Genomic DNA, 21,563 nt, shown 5'->3' with positions numbered 1-21,563 from the left:
ACTTCTCCACTTTGTCTTTTGAAAACAGCTTGGCAACTCTGGTGGGATCATACCCAAACTTGCACCGTGCAGCAGATATTGAGCAATTGAGGTCAGACTCTGATTTCAAAGGCGATAAGAGTGACTGATATGGACACACCACCACGGAGCATGGAGGGCTATGGTCACGCACACTCCCCCGCTGTTTCCCAGGAGCAGTCATATCTCACCTTACCTCCCAGGGCTAAAAAGGAAGGCTGGAAATAGAAACATAATGCAGATGTGCACTGGGGATGTGGTTGGGCTTAGTTTCTGTTCCTTTCCCTGTTGCAAGGGCTAAGCATGCTTTTGCATTTCTGTAGGCTGGGACTGGCCACTGAGCATAAATCATGATGATATGGTAAAAAACTGTGAACAGCAAGGTCCTTAAAAAAGATGTTCAGACACCTTCAGCTGAAGTAACAGAAGATGCCCTGCAGTTACTGTACACATTAGGTGTCAGTGTGCCTGGATGTTGCTGCTCTAATACAGCCCTTGAAGCTTAAATTTTCTAATTTTGTATATAACTCCCTATAACGTGCCAACACTACAGCCAATATAACTTCATGTCTTTTTTCACTTGTGCCAGCAAGCTGAACAAGTGGGATGAGGTTACACCTAACAAGAAGGAGATCACTAGTGAGAAAGATTTCCAAAGTTCACAAAAAAGCAAGAGAAACAGAGACACAAAAAGATCTTGTCAAGAAGAATGCTCAGAGCACCGAGTTATATCTCCCTCGACGTAAACACATACAGACAAAAATGACTCACTGTGAGTCAGAGAGAGGGGTTTTATTTACACCACAGAACTTGGAAGTAACATTGCCGCTGATTCTGTTCTGCTCAGCGATGGTGGGTATAAGCACAAGGCTGCTAACACTTCCGTATGAATCAAAATTTTAAAATCACTCCTCCCTTCAGTCAGAACTGTTTTCTCGCTTATGTGAATTAACCTACCGAAGTGGCACATGAAATAGTCTGTTTCACTATCTATTACTGAGTATGTTTTGGCCTGGATCCCTACTGCAGTTAGGAGCTTGAGCTGCACTGAAATCACTGAAACAAGGGGGAAAAAAGAGAGTGTTATTCCTGCTTTTTTCTCTGGGTAGCTTTCAGACCATGACCTGTGGCCCAAGCTTTGTAGGAGAATCTGTCCTGGCACCCTCCTTCATGGAGGTCCTGTGTGTGGAGCACAGCAGGCAGGGAGAAGCAGGGCTGGGAGATGCTGCAAGCATGGGACAGAATAAACCCAGATAGAATATGTCCCCATTCTTTGCAAGGAGTGAACTGAAATGTGTTCATCTTTGACAAGGTGGGTACATTTCTCCTAGAAAGAAAACACTTTTTGATCTACCATCCCAGAAGAGCAATACTTCACAATGGCCAGTCCAGCTGTGTTTTGAATGGGTACTCTATGGCTAGTGATGTCTCCTCCTTGCCTCCCAGCTCCTCCAGCCCCCTGTAAGACAGCCTGGTGATGAGTCTGTTGTTGGAATCTGGGAGATGCGGGGGTTTTGCACATTCACCGATAGAAAAGGACAGCTTTTCATAGAATCATAGAATGGCTTGGGCTGGAAGGGACTCCAAGGATCATCAAGCTCCAACCCCACCACTGCAGGTAGGGCCACCAACCTTCACATTTAATACTAGGCCAGGCTGCCCAGGGCTCCATCCAACCTGGCCTTGAACACCTCTAGGGACAGGGCATCCACAGCCTTTATCTTCTGTTCCCCTATGTAAAAACTCTGAACAATTATTTTTGCTAAACAAAATATGAGGTTTGGGGCAAATATTTAGGATGCGTTCAGATGCCAAGTGTAAAGAATGGGTGAGAAGGTGTGATGTCTACAAACAGAGCCAGTCCGCAAAACGCTCAGTTATGGAAATGGCCAAGGTAAATAGGACTGCTGAAAATGTCTTAGCCCCCCACCATCCTCATGTGTGGGTTTATATGTGCCAGCAGAGCCAGGTTAACCTTAATTGTGTGTTGTTTAACTTGGCTGTAAACGGCCAACCCTTTTTCTAACTTGGCTCCAGTTGCAGGTATCACACCTTTCCACTACTGACCTTTCTTGTCTAAATTGTTTTTTTTAATGCATATTAAATATTTTTGATCTACTTTAATTTCCTATGGCGTTTTACTGCAGAAAATGTTACAGAAAATATTTCTTCTGATAGAAAGACATATTTTAACAGCAAAAGTCTTACGTTCTCAATAGCTAGGCAGGTGAGTGGTTTGTAAAACCTGGTTCTTTCTGAAGGAAGTGGTGTCAGAAAACCTCACAGATCTGATGTACTGTTTTTTTCAGTGCATTCATTGGCAGAAGTAACTAGAGTGCAACTTTGTCACAACTGCTAAATAAGAAAAATATTTGAACTGTAATAACTGATCAGTAATTCTTATTTTCATTTCAGCATCATGTTTCTTAATAACGTCTTTAATATGTCAACAGTTTGTTACTGTGATACTCTGAAATTTTGAGAAGATAAAATGTTTCTCCTTTGGAAGGTAGAATATTAAAAATGTGTCCCATTTAATTGCCTTTTCTGACAGTTTTATCTGCATGCTCTGTGTAACAGAGGTATTATAATTGCTGGTTGACAAAAGGTTTTTATAAGTTTTGCACGTTCTGTAACTCCAGGTGTGATGCTCTCCATAGCAGCAGTGGCACGCACGATCTGGGGACTTGGCCCAGTTCTTGCAGAATTCAATTGAAGGGCTTCTTTGACATCAGTGGATCGGGTCTTTCATGATGAGAGCGAGGAGTAATTATTTTCTGCACGTGGGGTGTCTCATCAGGAATTACGCAGTGGTGAGTCAGTTTGTTCTGGTAGTTAAGCTTGCACCAGACTTTCCCTTATAACTCCAATTTTGTCTCACATCCTAAAATTCTCAGCAACTTGACAGTGGACTGAGAAGGGTGGGGTTTCTATCCAGTTAAGAGATAAAGCTTAGGTGGTCTTGGAACCAATCCCACTAAAGCAAGGGACAGTGTTAAAAAACCCAGTACCATTTGTACTAATTAGCAACTTTGCTGACAGCCTCTGGTGAGTAACTCATTACTGTCTATTTGTGCGCTTGGCTTATAAATCCCCAAACAGCCAGACTGTGTGCACTGTTGTACTTCAATATTGTTGTGGTATCAGACCTTTTCCTTGAACATCAGCGTGCCTCCTTCTTTCTCCATGCACAGCACTTGATGTATAAGTAGGTCAACGGCATGGAGACACGGCCCCTAAGAAGGAAGGGCCTCCACTATTTCTTTTTTCCCCCTCTCCTGGTCCTGAAGAAGAGATGAATAAAATCTGTTACTTGCTGGCACCTCTCTTGCTGATGCTGCCTGTTTCTCAGCACATTTTAAATTTTCTCTGATTCGACCTTCACCCGTGCTTGTGGGCATGAGATCACATATTTCAGTATGCTTTTCTTCAGTTCCCTCTGTATCTGTATTAGTCAGATCTGCTGGAATTTGGAAAAATTTTGAAGTACTTTTGCCACGGTTGCAAAAGAATGTTCTTTTTTCAATTTCACTACATAGATTCTGCTGCTCAGTGATTTTTCCCCTATCCTTTATCATAAGCCAGGCCTTTTCCATATGGTAATGAATCATTCCCCTAGGAGGAGTATCATTTGCTCAATTCAATGGACTTCTTACAATGCAGATACATGCATTTCTTTCACATACCAATTTGGTTTTAGTTTTCTTGCAGTTTATTGGCTTCAGTCTCTATACTCTTTGTGATCTGTTGCTAAAATTTCTTTTCCCAGCTCTAGTAGATATCTCCACTATACTGAAATGTGTGCTGTTATGATGGTGATCCTATGCTTCTGCCTCTCTGGATGCGTAGTCTGCATATTTAGTGTACTCTTTTCCACCATACCCTCTCCTGACAACATTTAATAAGTAGCCTGAGCCTCCAATCTCATTTATTTTGGTTATGATCTTTTTCCAACTTGTGCATTTAGAAATAATGGTGCTGATAGTACTCTGTCCAGTGAAGCTACTGCTGTGTGTCTAATGAAACAAAGAGGACAAGGATGAACAGACATCTTTTAAGCATGCATTTCGAGGACACTGCACAAACAGAAAGGTCTACATGGCAGATTCTACTTTTTATTTATATGGTGATGTGATGATAAGGACGTGCCAGAATGAAATTAGGGTTGTGTTTTTCTCAGTAATATTTGTCTTGTTTAAACGAGCTTTTGCAAAAAATCAAAGAGCAGAGATGGGCTGAGGGTTAAATAACCAAGTTACAAACCAGCAGTTCCTTTCTTTTTTTTTTCTTTCTGGTTAATTGCAAGTCTTTGAACTGGTCACTTAAGTATTCCTTAGCTGTGGTTTCTCTTGTTTCCAGAATGAGCCACATGTTTTTTCCCCATTCCCTTGTCTGTTTGGTGGAATCGCTCCTGCATCATCATGGAGGAGCAGGTTTGGGAGCATCGTGAATCTCACTTCTCAAATGCCTATAAATGACTTAAAAGCTTTTTGGATGAAAGGGAAAATGTTGTTAACAAACTGTTTTGGTGCTTTAACTCAAGACGGGCACCAGATTCTTGAAAATAACAAATGGCAAAGATTTTGTGTAAGGAGTTCCCCGTGGGTTTGGCTAGATGGGATTCTAATGAGCAGGTTTTTTATTTCTGGGAGACTCTGTATCTCCCTGCCACAATTATTCATGTTCAAATCCTAGAGCCAAATCTTGCCCTTAGATGCATGTTTGCTTCTCCCATTGGCTTTCTTGAAATCTGCAGGCATTTTTCCTAAACCACCATTTGGCCTCCAGTTGTACTGTGGTCGTATTTGTCTGTCCAAATGACTGTGGCTCTCCATTTATAATCTTGCAATTTGCAATCTTTATTGAGATTCTGCCATGGTGTTTTGTTTGTTGTGTTGTTGTTTTGTTTTTTTCATCAGAGGCATCTTATTGTAATGATTTTTTGTTAAATGGAACTGCATTGGTAATTTTGGCTGGCAGTTTCTTGGTTTTGTTTTCTTTCATATACTTTTTGAAAGTATTCCCTACAGAGTTTTGAAGCTGATTTCTTTGATCTGCCTCTTACGTTTTGTCTGTATAAACAAATTTAATTTTGTCTAATGTGTCTATGCAGTTCCTAGTCACTATGGTATCTAGGCACTAAATTATAGCCCTCTTCTGATTGTTTTCTTCTTGTAACGAAGCTAACTTCCTTTCTGAGTGAGTGACCTAGTCATTGTCATGCTTTTGTAAACAGTTTCTTCTCTACCTATTGATTTCAGCCGAACATTAGCAACCGCCCGCTGTTTCAGATTGGGAAGGGGAATAATTGTGAGACAGGCATCCACATGCATATGCACAATGCATGCACACAGACTTGGACACCTGCTTGTGGTGTGGACAACTTCTGCAAGTTTATTCTCATCGAGAGTTGTAGCAACAGCTCCAGACTGAACCAAGGCAGGACCATGGGAATTTGTGTAGCATCACTCAAAGATCTACCTGCATAGAGCAGGGATCCTAATTCCTAAATTTTGGTATTAGACTCTGCTGTACTGGAGAATGTGAAGCTGAGAACAGCTTAACATATTTTTCACACAACTGATGCCATTAGCTTTAGCTATCTCTGTGTTTTTGGGTAGGCACTTGCTATGACAAGCAGGAGGTAAGGAATGTGCTCCTGCTTGAAAGAGGAAAATCCAACCCATTTCTGAAGAAACGCTGCCCATGGATTTTGATTAGGAAAGGAAGACAAAGCCCTCTCAAATATGGCAGTGTCCCTCTATGAGCAGTACTCCTCAGATGCTTCCCCCTCTCTTTGCAACATAATGATGTTGCATCCATTTGTGCTAGATAGTTTGCTGGCAAACACCAAAGAATCATCACTCTGCTCTTTGGGTAGCAGACCTATGAGAGAAAATGATTCACAGACTACAGATTTATTGTCAATTCTGTTATGCTTAAGGCAGGCAGTAATTTTGGTTTTCACTGCCATTAGCTAATAATAGTAATTAATTAGTAAATCATGCCGTTGGGATCTCAGGGTGAACTAACAGGGAAAATGTAAATTAAAAAAAAAAAAAAAGAGGCCAATAATATTTCTGAGTTTCCTACCACAATTGAGGATTTATGTATGTCCCCTTGCTCCAAACTGGATTTCTGAAGAAAAAACTTACATCGCCCACAGCACTGTCTGGGAAGTGTTTGAAGCAAAACAAGAAGCTGCACCAAAACTTGACAGAGAAGTGCTAGGAGATGAAGGGGAAAGCAAGAGGGAATTCTGTTCCTGCAGTAGCAGCTGGAGGAACAGGGCTGAAACCTACACTGGGAGAAGCTGAGTCTTTCCTCTGCTAAAGGGGAAGTCTGTTCCTCAGGCGAGGAAGGGGGGAAGGAAGCCTCCCTGCTGAGCGCTCTCTTACAAGGAATTGCTGAGAGAATCAAAGCTGTATTCACATTACCTCTCCATATTCACATTACCCCTCCCATTCCAGCATTCACGATGCTCTGATCTCCTTGAGGTCGGAGGGAAAGAGTCTTGTTACACTGTTTGGGTTTTTCCCTAGTTTTACTTACTTATCAATGGGGAAGTTTTGGGAAGAAAACACTAGAACAAATGCAGGGTTTTCAATTCAAGGCCATTTCAAACATTTTTTTTCTGGCTGAAAAAAAAAAAAAAAAAAAAAAAAAAGTGGGAGAGAAAAGAATTAAAAAATGTGAATTAGGCTGAGTCATTTTCACTATGAATTGTTTGCAGCTGTCAGAATCTGATCTACATACTTCACTATAGCTCAATTTCCTTTCCCAGTTAATAACACATTGAACAAACATACTAGACTAGACTCCCTTTTTCTTTCAAATAACCTCACAGTGGATCTGCATTCCTGGTATAAAAATATCTCTATTAGCTTAGGCTATTTATAGAACATCAGAGAGCTGGAAGATAGTTAAATATTAATTGATTACCATCAAATAACAGACACTAAAACTCAGTATATGAAATGCCTTCCTCTGCTGAATGAATTAATAGCAAGAGGAGCACTGTACAGTTGTGGTTTACGGGCTCCCCATTCAATGTAATGGGGAGGCAATGTGTCTGGCAGGGAAGACACAGGGGGTCTCCTCTGAAATCCCTTACCTCAGATGAAATCCCTTACATGCCTCTGGACGGATCAGTTCTTGGGAGCTACTGTCTACTCTTGGGTGATCCCTCTGGGCCCAGCCAAAAGTGTCATTGTGGACTCTTCCCAAAATCTCAATTTCTTCATTTTTCCTTTCCATTGAAATAGTTGAAAGCACCGGTGGTGACGTGGCACCACCTGTGTGCAGAATGTAAAAAATCTCAGGACTGCAAAATATTTAGGTGCTTCTCTAACAATCTGGTTGGAAATAGCAAAATGCTGCTCTGGACTTTCTATTCTGTAGCTTTAATCATTGCAAGGGTTATAAAGAAAAATAAAATATTTAAGAACTCAACAAAAAATGAATATGGAGAGGGGGAAAAAAAAAAGCTTTCAGGAACATACGCCATTCTTTGGGTCAGAAGGGAGTGAAAGAGTTTAGTTTAAAGATCGCTGCTTGTCAATCATATTGCCATCATCTCTGAAGCAGGGCTTGTGCCTTCAGGATCTTCTCCATTTCTTTTAAGAGAGCTCAGTTGCTTTCGTAAGAGAAATTATTTCCTGTACAATTTGCCTTTCATCAAGTTCCAGTTCCCACCACCAGGTTAGGCAGTGGGCAGAGCTGCCGGGGGGACTATGGCTCTCAGGCACATATAGAGCTGGTGCCACCTTAGGGATGCTTCAAGAATTTGGGGTACTTCTAAACCTAGGAGTGCTTGCTCCCATACATTTTAAAGAAGGTGACTGATTGATAAGCTACCCCTCCAGTTTTAAACATGCCTCATGGGGAATAAGGAAGTTAGAATAAAGCAAGAACAGCTTCTAAGGCGATGGCGAGTTTAACATCTGCCCCTGTTGATTGCTGGCAGTTTGTAACACACAGCTTAGAATGTAAGGTGTGTACAGGAAGTCTGCAGTTCCCCTTTTATTGCTGAATGTGCACATTTCCAAGCAAAGGTGACATTTTTGTATGTCAAAACAAAGGTAGGACTGCACAGCCTTTGAAACATCAAACTCAGATGGAAAATGAGGATTTAGCATGGCTTAATTTGGGCTTTATTAATACCTTTGGGGGAGAGGGATGGAAGAAAGATTAGGCAGATCAGAGCTTTAAAAGTCATAGATCATGCATTTAATAGCTCTAATTCTTAAATACTCGAAGGGCTTCATAAAGCCATTTTCTTCAAGTGCAAACTCTTTCCCACTTTTGACTGTTGTATCTAGACCTCCCAGGTTCTTTAAAGGAGCTTGCAAGTGAAAGTCTTCAGGTCTTTCCATCCAGAAGTGAACTTGTACAGACAGAACGTCTGCAATCGGCATTCTTAAAAGGATCCCACAGGGAGGACACGTGCAGACACACACTTTCATTCAAGGTGCATATTGTATTATTTTAGGTACACAGCAAATGGGATTCAAAGATGAAGAAAGAGACTTTTGTTCCATGCAGTTATATTTGGTGAACTGGTACACATCCAGAAAGACTGGATTTAAATGAAATTACTGCTAGACTTGGGAAAAAAAAAAAAAAAAAAAAAGAAAAAAAAAATCAATTCTGGTGTTACAAGAAATTGATGGTTGGATTTCAAGGTAAATTTTATCTAAAACTGAAATATTGACTAAGGCAATATTAATATTTTGCTCTGTCCTCTTTGTTGCAAAGTGGCATTCCTCACTGCATTGGATTTTGTCATTAATATAATATTAAAATAATTCACCACAGATTTATTTTAATTGTTTTAATGCCATTTTAAACTAGCAGTGTAAAGCAGCAGTTTCTAAGGTAGCTATTTTGTAGTAGTACTTTTCTCAAATAAAATGAATATCCTAAGATAAATATTCCATTCTAAAACAATAAGGAAGTAATGATTTTGCCAATAGTATTTGTTTTTTCACCATGTCTGGGGTTTTCATAGTGCAGTTTTTTCCAATTGTATTTAACACAAATTCCAGAAGCTAACACAGCCTTGGACACTGTGACCAATGTGGATGAAATAGCTGAGATCAGTGTGAGAGCACAGTGCAGGGGAAGGATGGTAGGAAAACAAATACTTAGACATGAAGGGCATGTGAAAGTGGAGAGTAATTTGTATCTTTATGGAAATAATAACATTAAATACCCCCTTCCACACCTCATATCCATTCAGGTTATTTCAAATCATTTTCTCATTTTAGCTGCTTCACAAATACCTGTTTCTGCTTCTAAGATTTGGCTGAGCAATGCTTATTCACTGGACTATGTTTTGCTGAGCAATGCTGATTTCTGAGCATGCACCATCACAGTTGCATGAGCTTAGGCCATGCTGCCTCTGGAAGAGCCTCCTTCCCCCTAACCACTGCTCTGCACATCCCAGCACTGGCCATTGCTTCCAGGTATGCTGGCACAGGTGTTTTTTGGGCTGCCTGCTACCTCAAGTGGTAGTTTGGTTTGGTTAGGCTTTTTTTTTTTTTAACACCTCCGAAGACTTCAGAGTAACCATTGAGGCACTGAGCTTCAGCATTTGGCCAGTCCTGGGGTTGCTGGGCTGGTGGCCACGGACTGTGTCCTCCCAGCCCCAAGTGTGGGGATAGAGAACTTGAGTGGACACAGAAAGCAGCCATTGACCATCTGGCCTGGAGGGTGTTGGAAAGGCAATTACAGTGACTTGTTTTACAACCAAGTGATCGTGTATCCTAGTAGCAAATTCTGCTCAACTCTGGGAGTATGGGCTATGGAGCAATAACAGTTCGAGTATCTATAAAATTGCCACTGAACTGTAGATTAATGGGAGGTAAAGTTGTTGCCCAAGGAAATAACCAAGCTTCAGAAAGGCGTGTCCTAAATCAATTAATGTTGAGTTCATCTCTGCTGGCAAAAGAGTGGTGATTTTTGATGGTTGAGCTCAGGGTTTGGTTTTCAGGCAGTTGCCACTTTCATCTCTTCTCACTCAGACAGGAACTTCGTAATATCTGAGAAAGCTCCTGAAAAATTTATGAATAAGATGGCCTATTTTTTTTTTTCTTTCTGTCTTCCCTTCTTTATTTATTGCTACATCTTTTTGAATGGGTAGAACCAAACCATGCCAGCACTACTTTAGGCATTCTGCAGTAGAGAATTCCTTTCCCTCTTAGTGACTGACTTAGCACTTCATGGTTGCTCATCTCCCTGAGCATCATGGTTTGGCTCTCCTCTCCCTACTCATCTTTCAAAACCTTATTTAAAACACAGTAGTTGGTTCCACTGCCTTCAGAAGCAATTGTTGTCTTAAAAAGTTGGCTAAAGAGGAACGTGGGGTCTCCAGAGCGTCATAAGAAGTACATAAACTGATTGTGTCCAGCACATGATCTATGATGCTGAAACTACTGGGGTCTGCTGCAGTACTTGGGAGAGGTTGCACAGGGCTTCAGAACTGCTGTCTAAACCACTGCTGTGTTACCAGAAGCCCAAAGAAGCTGTCTTCTAGATGTCTTGCTAACAAGCCTCAGAGATTTGTATTGAGTAGCTGACTCTTCCGAGCTCACAGCAAGAACCATTCCGCCGTGCTTCTATAACCAGAGCAGTGCCAGCCTGCCCGCCAGCGCTGTGCCGAGCTGACACAATGCAAGCAGCACTGCCCGTCAATTAACAACAAAACGGAGGCACCGCTCTTCCCACCGCTGCTCCGAGTGCTGCGAATCAGCGTGACGCGGGGCGAGCACAGAGGCAGCTGGAGCAGGACCTCCGCTGCACCGTCAAAGGCAGCGAATGCAGAATGAGGCAGCGATGTTTTCTGATTCCTCTTCTGCTTTCTGCCCCCTTTATTTTTGTCGTACAGAAGTTGTTTTCAGTACTTTTCTCGACTTCTCCTTTTTTTTCTCACCATCCCTTCCTCTTTCCATTTCACCTTTGCTTTTTAGCTCTTTCCCCCACTCTTCTCCCTCCCTTTCTTCTCAGCATCTATTTATTCCCTTTGTCTCACAAACCGTCTCTCTGCTCGGCTTTCTTTTTCCCAGCACTTACTGTATTCCATGTGTTTTTGCAACTCTAATGCTAGCTCGTCTGACAAAGAATAAACTCCTATTTATGGAAAATATATGCAGCTCTATGCACTGCTAAAACATGTTCAGACTGTTTGCTCACAGTTGCCCTGCGCAGACAGCGTGGCACTGCTAACAAATGGACTGAACATCTACCATTTCATTTACCAAAATGAAGAGCCAAATGCCATGCCAGCACACACCTATGCGGTCGCACAGATTCTGTGCAAAGTGTGCACAAGGGTTCTTCTGCCTGGTTCCATCTTAAACAAATCAGACTCTTTTCGCCTGGCAGTGAAACAGTGAGGTCTGGTCATTAAAATACACTAATCTACACTCCCAGCACTACTCACCTTGCCCAGGAAGGGACAGCAATTAGTTGTGCTCTGCGGTGTAGACCAGTACAAATTCCTGAACTTCTAACTATGCTCCTCTCAAGCTGTCTGTTTTTTGTCTTCAAACAGTATTTACACAACGCAGTACTTCTATCATCATTCCCAAATTACCTTTTTCTGGTGAAAAAGGAAAGATGCTCTCTCTGCTTGTGTTTCTTTCAGCTAGTGCTATTGTCTGGCGGACTTGTGCTCCCTTGTCCTGCACCCTGACGTCTGCGCAGAAGCAGAAAGATGTTTATGGAAGCAGATGAATCATCACTGAGGATCAACTGGTACCACAGTTAGTATTGCAAAAACTGTATTCAAGGTGGGAAAGAGTGGGAAAATAATTTGGAGTTCCTGAAAACTGGAATCTTATTCTGCTTCTCATCATTTTAATCCCCACTGAGCCCATCTTCTGTAATAGATGTCTTCTGCTAATTATTCCACTGCCAGTTCAAGCTATAATTTTAGATCACTCTGAGCAAGAGGTATTATCAGCTGATTTGTTGGGACAGCTCTGAAGTGAAAGGAGCAGTGTGGTGGTGTGATTTCATCTTGTGCCTCCAGATTAGCATCTGAAAGCAGCAGCACTCCAGCCACAATTCGTTTTAAACCAAACTTAGTCTTCGTGCAGTTTCTTGCTTAAAGTATGGTAAATAAAGGGCGAGCATTTCTAGGGCACAAAGGGTAACTCTTTCACTGAACGCCGGTGTAAGTTGTGTGTCTAACTCCCATTTTGCTTTTCTGAAAGCATATGTGTGCATGCCTGTGTGCATGCCCCACATTCCCATTCAACCTCTGCACACACTGTGATTTCCTTGCAGTATGACAAACCCAATGCCGTAGCTGAAATACGCCAGGGGTATTTTTGTCAAGCTGCTGAGACCAGGTTCTCCACTTCCCACTCTGCACTCGTGGGGTGATCAGATCCTGAAGTTAACAGAGTCGCGTAAGACCTTGTTAGCTGCTGCTGTCTGTGTGCTCTAAAAACAATCATGAGAACAGCAACTCAGCTGGGGAGAGCATATGCAATAGCCCTTTAATCATCGCCTCGGCTCCCCGTGTCACGATGCGTAAGCTTTCTCATCAATGAGGCTGCGAGCACAAAACCAGAGAACTTCTTAAATATTTCAAACATCTGCGTCTTGTGCTACCAAATTAACAACAACAACAAAAAAAAAAAAAAAAAAAAAAAAAAGAGGGAGAAAGAAGGAAAAAATTCTCTTGGATCAAAAGTGTCTCTTTATCAGGAAATGAAGGACAGGAACAAAAATACCTTCCTCCTCCATCTCCTCCTCTTCTTTTCCCACCTCAAACTCGACGACAGAATTCTTTCATCTGACGGCTCGCTGTAAAACGAGAGCTGGGTTTTTACAAACGGAGCTGCCCGGTGCACACCGGCGAGATGCAGCCCGGCAGCCTCAGCACAGCAGCGGGGGGAGCAGCGGCCAGCAGGTGTCTCTATGGGTGTCTGTGCAGGCACGGCTCCGCCGGCCGAGCTGCGCTGCGCCGGAGGTTTGAAACACCCTCCCTTCCCTCCTTGGCAGACACCGAACCCTCAGACTCTTAGGAAAAGGAAATGCTTTATGAAGATTTATTTATTTTTGTTTTAAATCACAAAGAAAAGCGGGTGGACCTGGCTTAGGTGCTTTAGCTCGCGGTATGTTCTCCTCTGTATTTAGGCAGAGAGACTGCAGCAGTGAGGATGAGTGCTGAGAGCACCGAAGGAATTAGTTTCAGAGGTAGGAGGCTGGCATCCCCCAGCCCTGTGGCTGCAGACTGTTGCATTTTGGCTTGGCTGGGGTTCAAGGCTCACCACTGAAAATGCACGCGCTGATACCGTTTTGGAGGAGCTCTCCATTGGCATGATCCACATCTTTGAGAATACAATAGCCCATCACCAATCCGATCATCTTTCTGTGACCGAAGGGTTTATGCAATTATAAAATAGGGGATGATTTGAATGCTGTATCCCTCTTGTGGAATTACGTTTGGGCTTCATCCATAGAGACAGGGAAAGGATTTTGTTGTTTTGTTTGATCACTTCTTATCACAGAACTTTGTTTGACTCGAACCACAATGATACAAGCATTCAAACACCACCTTCAGATGTAATATTGATTTATAAAACAGCAGTGCACAGCTGCCGAATTTCACTGTTGCATGCAGAAGGTCTTCAATTCCCAACAAATTACTGGCATTTTTACCTATTTACAAATTAATGTTTCCTCTGAACTTTGTGTGTTTCTTATTATTCCAGTCTGCTTTCTTTAGTTTCTGCTTAGAAACCTTGCACAAGTGCATTACACAGTGATAGGGCAACTTTAGAGCATCAGTTAAATTGGAGTTAAATAAAAAAAATCTAGATCAACTTTTTATCCTCAGGCAAGTTATGCACTGAGTAAAATTAAACCACTATATGTACTTGTAGATCGAAGAACCAGAGGTGGAGGATGGGTCAGAAACACTAAGATCAAAGTTTTCCCTCTTTGAAAAAAATCCCTTTGAAAAGCCCCCATGCCACCTATTCTGCTTGTTAATGTTTTGACTGGAAGTGTCTGGCAGTGTCATCATCAGCAGAATATTTTTAAAGGCTTTTTTTTTTTTTTTTTTCAGAGCTGGCTCTAATAGCAAACCGATGGATCCTTAGCAGCCTCTGTTATATGTCTCTTAAGGGAATATTTTTGTTAATTGCAAATATTTGATTGACAAACATGGGATGCAATTAGTAGGCAGGCACAGTAGGAATGTGCAGTGAACTGGATCTCTGAACCAACAGATCTCAACTCTCTCAGCTTGATCTGAAATAGGCTAGAGCATTTAAACCATATGTTTCCCTCAAACTTTTTCTTTCCTCTGAAAATTCCTTATTTCCCTCAACTAACCTTCTTTCACTCTCTGCACCAAGGGAGCTAATTCATCTACTGTGATCGCGTCAAATAAAGACAGAAAATTCTACACAAGCTTCAGACTTATGCTGCTTTTTGACCGTGGCAGTAAAAATTAATGTGGACAAGACTATACATGCCAGTTGTGCCTTACAAAAGCCCTAGGTGAAAGAGAATACAATCTAATTTAACTTTAGACATTTTGAGCTTAATGGTCTATTTAAACAACCTGGTACCATCTGACTACATTTATCAATTATATTTCTTTTTATTTATACAGAGTACTGTCTTTCTGGGGAGGCTATAATTAAAACTTATCTAGATAAATGGTGCTCGGATTCTGCAGCATGAGCAGGAATTCAAAGGACATCGGTGTTTTTATGCGCTCTTTTCCATAAAAAAAAGTTGAAAGGGAAATACATTTCAATAATTAGAATAACCTAATTGCACGAGTTTTTATAATTACAGCTGGAGTTGGCAGCAGGAAATGCCGCGTGGTCTGCAGATTGTGGTGTTGACACCCCAGAAGAAGCCCTTTCTGGCCAAGCAGTGCCTTTTCTCATGGGGTTGTTGTTGATTCCTTCTTATGGCAAAGTCCCTGAAGAGAAAGCTACCCCTCAGAAACATGCTGGCTCTTATGGTTTGAGGCAATTCTGAGTTCTCTGGCCAGGATGTCAGAGTGACCCCCAATGCAGGTGGCTCCGCTTCCTGCTCAGTGTGTGGTGCAGCATCAGGGTTCTAATCTTTGCAGGTCAATTGCAAGAGTCCATTTCCCAGATTCCCCATTGCTGAATAGGTGTGTTGGCAACAGAGACAGGTTTATTGGGCATGGTGTTGCATTGTCAGGGGCAATCGGAGGGAATAGAGAGGTCACCTTCTCCTCACTACTGTTTTTTGTGCATGGAATCCATCAGTCTTACCATGGCCTGCTGTTAGTCATAGAAGACCTCCATCTATGGCATGCAGCCATATGGGTAGCATGCGTTCATACGTACGTCCACCATCACACTCCATGAGAGCATGTATATTCATAAAAGCAGGTGAAGGTGCTGATGAAAATCTGCTCATTTCTGAAGGGCCCAATCCCCCAGCATTTCTCCTGCAGGGAACTGCTCCCGTGATTAAGGCTGACTCACATAAGTGTTGCAAGATCCAGCCTTTAATTTGCAAATCCCAATAATGATAAATGTTAATCAGACACTTCATCAGTGAAAAGAGTCCTAGATCTGTAGTATGGTGAGGCTATAAATACAAGCTAGATTCCTTTAAAACTTCCTTGCAGAATTTTGTCCCTAGAAGGAAAAGTGTTATCTTGGTGCTGTCTGAGTCCTGACTATAAGATTTCAAACTCATTATAAGCAGCCCCACAGAACTAGCAAAACAATTATTTCCATCTGTAACACTTCATGCCACGTATTTACAACCCTATTACTGAAGCAGGATTTAACAGAGACATTCACAAAGCACTCTTTTTAGGAGGTTGGGCAGTATTTTTACGGAAGGGCAGATCAGGAAGGTCTACTGCAAAGCCAGAGTAATTCAGACAGAACTGCCTGATGAGCAGCTCTGGTGTACAGCAGAGAGATGGGAATGCTGGACCAGCTGTACACTTGGACTTGCTGAGGTCGCCCTCGGTGGGACCAGTCCCATGCAGATAATTTTTTTTTCACACTGGAGCCGTTGTTGTGTCTCTCTGTTCAAGTGCTTGACAGAAAATGTCCACAGTCGGGCTGTGCATAATGTATACTGTCAATTTGTAAAATCTTTCTGTGCAACTGTGTGAAAGGGGGACTTTGTCTCAGGCTTTCCCTTCGCAGGACCACAATTTAAATGTTACTGTTTTGTCATGTTAATGTAATTCACTGAAAATACTTAAATTGTCCTTAACTAATTGGGGAGGGGGAGATGATCATTGTGGCGAACTCGTAGCATGAAGTGTTCAGAGCAGTGCTGACACCATTTTGGTGAACACAGGTGATGAATGGTGTTGACATGAGCGGCTGCAGTTACATAGTGTGCGTATACACAAATTATACCACCATGTGTGTTCCTCTCTGTTATGAAAGCCTTTTGTTTATATATACCCAGCTATACATTTACACATTATGTAAATAAACACACATATGCCCATGCAATTTAATTGAATATATGTCTGTGGGTTAAGAGGCATGTTACTCTGATGAAAACATCTTATGGTACCGAGTAAAAATATTTCCAACATGCTTCTGAGCCTCCTGTAGAATTTAAGAAGGAACTGCAGAGCTTTCCTTAAGGTAGTGGTTAGAGTCACTCAACACGAGGCCATGGCGTTCTTCCAAAACCTGTAGGCTGTTGAACAGCACTCTTAGAAACCCATCAGGTCTCATCTTTACTCAGCTCCTTTTATCCTTACTCAGTTATGAGCTTTGCCATCGATCTTTGGTACGTACACAATGGAACGTTACTCTCAGAGTTATGTCTCAGATTAGGTATGTACTCTTCAGGCATCATAAATGTGGGTCAGTCCTTCCAAACGGCACCTCCCTAAAACCATCACAACACCTATGGGTGGAACAGAGCTGCAGTGAGTCAGCTTAGGGGCTGGGCTGCGGGGAACTGAGAAGGTGGTCTCCTGCTGTAAAATGCAGGCTGTGGGAGGGTGGTGGGGCCCACTGCTGAGCCCACCAGAAAGGAACGTCCATCTGTGTAGCCATCAGGTGCTGGAAGACCAGCTTGGAGAGCAGCAGTGATGGACCCCCTGATGCTGATGGGCCAGGTCCCTTATTGGTGGTACCAGAGAGCAACTTCAAGGGGCTTGGAAGCACCAGAGAACTTCAGCAGGAAGTTTTCTCCCTTCCTCTGCCTCTGTCTCCCACTCTGCCTCAAGCCAAATGCTGAACGTGTGGATTTTAGCAATTCACAGAGGTGAACAGTGTGCACCAGCAGGCGCAGGGCAGACTGGTGCAGGGGCAGCAGTGCTCCTCCTGCTTGTGAGAGCATGCACTGCACGCTGCCATTGCTGCATTCAGACACCGCGCTCCCAGCGTCTTTGTTACCAACGCCTGATAAATAAACAGCCCGAAAATTACAGAACTTATTATGGTAATTGAGTGAAGAAAGGGAAATGCAAACCCTGCCTCGCTATCCATTACATTGCCACCACTAAAGTTGCTAAACCTGCACTACTCAAATGATATTGTAATATTAGCCTTCTCTCTCTTTTCACAGTGATTGTTTTCTGTCCATCTCGGGCTGGATGTCAGTTCATTTAGATTTACATCAAGTAGTAAATTAAAATAATCACTCAGCAAACACTCTCGGCTCAGTTTTCTCTTTCAGTCAGGAGTTGCGAGAGATGCTTGAAGCATTCAAGCAGAAAATATTGCTGTCTAGATATTTGTCCTCTGGGTGATAAAGGAGGCATTGTCTTGGGACCCACTCAGGCCTCGGAGCTGATAGTAGCTGTGCATCACAGCTGTGAAGTGCGCTTTGTTATGTGTCTGAGGATTAGGGTTCAGGACCTTGTTTTTCTTGAAATACCAGACTGATCAGAGCTGCATATGTTCGGGGGAAAGCAGAGGTCGATGGTTCTCTGTCCACATTTTTACTAGATTATTCTTGGACAGAACTCTGGGAGAATACCCTGCAGCTTAAACCATCCCAAGAGTTTTTCATATTCTGCATTATAAACATCACACACACACACAAAAAAAAAAAAAAAAAAAAAAAAAAAAAAAAAAAAGCTGTAGTTTATCTATCTGCATTTGAAACAAAAGACTACAGCAGCACAGCGAGGCTCTGGGCTGTGGACCCACATTGGAGCAGGCTGAATTTACTCCTTTGTGTTCCATTTACAGTATAGCTGCCCGTTTAGAGGCACAAATGCACCTTGATATAATAAGGAAAAAAACAAACAAAAGAAACAAACAAGCAAAAAAACAGCAACCAAACAAAAGCCAGTATTTTATCAAATAAGGTGTGTACAGAGGCACTCTTAGTGAAGATGTTACCATAAGTTAAGGTAATCCTTTCATTACATCCCTTGGTAGAGACTGAATCCATCCTTTCCAGACGGGGGCCCTGATCAGTAGTCAGGATACTGCCCTTGGAATGATTGATGTCATTCATACAGCCCGCTGTAGGACCGAAGTGAGCCCAGTGCTTTGCCCGTGTACAGCGTAATGCCTAAGGACCAGTTCCTTTTACTCCTCTGCTTGAAAGGATGTCAGCAGGCACTCCTTGTAACCTCACAGTTCTGCATATGTTCTGAGCATCACCCATGTGCCTTTACTTTTGAAATGAGGCCAGCACCTCCCTGACATGTCAGTGTGATGGTTCAGGTGCTCCTTTTCCATGGATGGTCAAGCCCAGGGCTGTGCTCCACAACACAGAGGTGATCTGAGATGTGAGCTTGGGCTCAATAGGGTCCATGGCTGTGTATGCCAGCTTGGGCTCAGCTGCAGACCAGAGCACCTGAGCACCTCCTGCCCTCCAGCCCTGGTTTGTGTACCTCTGCTGTGTGGAGAAGACTCCTGGCATGTGTTGGTTTGGGGGCTTTTGGCAAGAATGAACCACAGCTCTTTTTTCTGCTTAGGCAAATTCGTTCCCAAGTGACCAAAAAGAGTAATTGCGGCAGGATGCAGGCTGAGGAGCCTTAGTTGACAATATGATTACTGTTTGAACCAAAGTCCAGATTCTCAGCACAGCCAAGGTTGTATTCTGATCCTCTGTGTGGCCCCTGCTCCAGCACCTGCCATGTGCCTTTGCTGTGGGGATGTGTGTGGAGCTGGGCACTGCCATAGGGCACAGAAAGGATTGGCTGCTGCTGCCTGGCAGAACTGCTCTGCTGCATTTGTGCACGTCTGCCTACAGGAAACTGGCATTGTATGAAAGCATTTATCAATGAAGATATGCTAACAGCAAACTTTCAAAAAAAATTACAGGGCAGCAATCAGTGTCACATTTGTTTATAAGTACTCTTTTGTAGTTGTTTGTTGTTTTTTTTAACTTCTTAACTGCTTCTTCCTTTCTTAGAAAATGACCACAGGGCACTAACCTCTTATTTTGTGCTTGCAGAAATCCTCTCTCCCTTATTTCTCCTCTGGCTGCTTTTGTTTTCTTGTTATTTTTTTTCTTATTTTTTGTTTTCTTATTTAATACTCTGAAGAGGTTGGGTCTGTCCTTCTCCATGCTAGCTCAGCCATCCTGCAGCTCTCTCTTCTCTATGAACTCTTGCTGTTGATGGGGTTCCTGTATTACTGTATTTTTGAGCATTTTTCTCTTCCCTCCCTAATTCATTTTTTCCCCTTGTTTGGCTATCTCATACTTCTTTTATTGTTTATATCCTGGCAAAACATATCCAAGCTGCCACTTGCTGTTTCTCTGGGCTACTCTTCCCCACCCTCAGCTATTTGCCCTGCAGAGCTGATTCCAGTGGTGATGCTTTCCCAGTGCCAGCACCGCTTTCCCCTGTGCCATCTCTCCCTTCTGCACTGTCACACTCTGTAAGCAGTGTGACACAAGCACACAATGCACACAGCCATGCTGGGAGGCAAAGCCCTGCACCTCAGTGCATTGTCCGACTGCCCCAATGCTGGCAGCAGCGCATGATGAGGGCAAGCAAAGGCAGAGCATGTGCATAACTCTTTCCAGCCACATCAATCCCGGTGCTGGGTGTAGGGACTGTCCCCATGAGAGCCACAGAGCCCTCATAGGTTTTTATATTTTCTTATCTAAAAACACAAACCAAGCTCCTGTCTCAAGACTGGACAAAGGAAGGGAAGGAAACCTTCCCTGCTGGTAGTCGTGCCCTCAGCTCCCACAGAGAACATATGAGGCTGGAGCAGCTCAGGGAGAGGTATTCTGAGTGTGTAACCAGCACATCAGCCATTACATTAACTTTGTGGCTGAAAATGAGGTCTCAGATCTTTATCTGATTTGAGTTCTTAGTGAAAAAAAAAGTCCAAGCATTCACATGGCCATGTGAAAAAGCTTGCTGAAATTATTCAGAGCATACATTGGTAGATCACTGGATATCTCAATATCAGTTTGGGTTTGGAAGTGCTTAAATTATCAAAATATTGACATAAATCCATATACAGAACAAGACACTTCTCTCTGCGAGTGGTGCAGCCTGTTTTTTTACTACTGTCACCAATCACTGTTACCAGGGCCCAGACTGAAAGCAAACACTGGAAGAGGAATTTCCAATAGATCCTTGCAATACAAAAATGCAGTAAAATAAAATAAAATAAAATAAAATAAAATAAAATAAAATAAAATAAAATAAAATAAAAAGAGAGAAATTCCTGACTGCAGGAAAAGAACTGCTGGGGTGGAAGGTTACCAAGGCCTCTGGCTCCTTGTGTGTAGCTGAAGAGAATATACAGAAAGTTCAAACACAAGTAGGAGACCTCCGAGTGCAGGAACCACGCAAACCAAGGCGAGGTGAGAGAATGCAGCAGAGAGGAGGAGGGCAGCTGCCCCCACACACCCTCTGCTGGCAGGAGAGGATTCATTGAGTCTTTGAAAGAGACGGCTTACAAAAACTTTGTTTTGAGCTCTCGCTAAATTGAGAAATGTCAGAAATGGAAGTCCTATTCTCCACTTGGTTCTCGGGGTCTCTGAGTGCACCTGACTGGCTGGTGCTTTCTGAAGAGTGAGAGCAACCTGCTCTGACCTCCCTGTGTTGTAGTGCAGAATGGCAACACTTCGTTATAAATAAATAATATTTGGAATGTATTTGTTACATATCAAAATTTTGGTGTTATGCTTGCTGTTACAGGTTCTGCTGTGGGCTCACCAGAGTGACCCTTCCTGCTGAGCAGGCTGAGGTCTACAAAGCATTTTGGAAGTACTTGCTCTAATTAAGTGACGGGAAGTACTGGAGCTATGCAAAATGCAGTCAAAACCCCGTGCATTATGTTTGAATATTTCCTCCCTCCAACAACACAAAGACTGACTTTATGTTCTAGAGCGTGGTGGTGGCAGAAATGGGACTTCCCAGTGGGTTCCCTTTGGAAGACAAAGTTGGCCCCTTTCCAAGCAATGCCATGCATAGCCCAGGCTCAAAGGGCAGCTGAAATAGCAGACTTGGCTGCAGCTGCTACCTGGAAATTCAGAGGCTGTTGTCATCCTTATTTCGTCTGTCGCTAGTCAGCTGGAAAGCACAGTGACCTGTGAGTAATGTGGCCATCCCAAAGCCATGCTGA

The 21,563-nt window shown here is 42.8% G+C and overlaps 1 long non-coding RNA gene across 2 annotated transcripts; it reads left to right on the top strand.

Moving 5' to 3' along the window:
* The first annotated feature begins 745 nt into the window (after positions 1–745).
* Positions 746–21,248, top strand: LOC149918812 (uncharacterized). Of its 2 annotated transcripts, none has more exons than XR_016464606.1 (3): positions 746–870; positions 2,661–2,831; positions 21,137–21,248. It is a non-coding gene; the product is annotated as an uncharacterized LOC149918812 (long non-coding RNA). The 2 variants fall into 2 exon arrangements; XR_016464605.1 differs by lacking the exon at positions 746–870 and adding an exon at positions 1,096–1,636.
* The last annotated feature ends 315 nt before the right edge of the window (positions 21,249–21,563 follow it).

This window comes from Phasianus colchicus, chromosome 2, assembly GCF_987193195.1.
Source record: "Phasianus colchicus chromosome 2, bPhaCol1.hap1.1, whole genome shotgun sequence".
Lineage (NCBI taxonomy): Eukaryota > Metazoa > Chordata > Aves > Galliformes > Phasianidae > Phasianus > Phasianus colchicus.
This window is presented reverse-complemented; position numbering and strand designations above follow the sequence as displayed.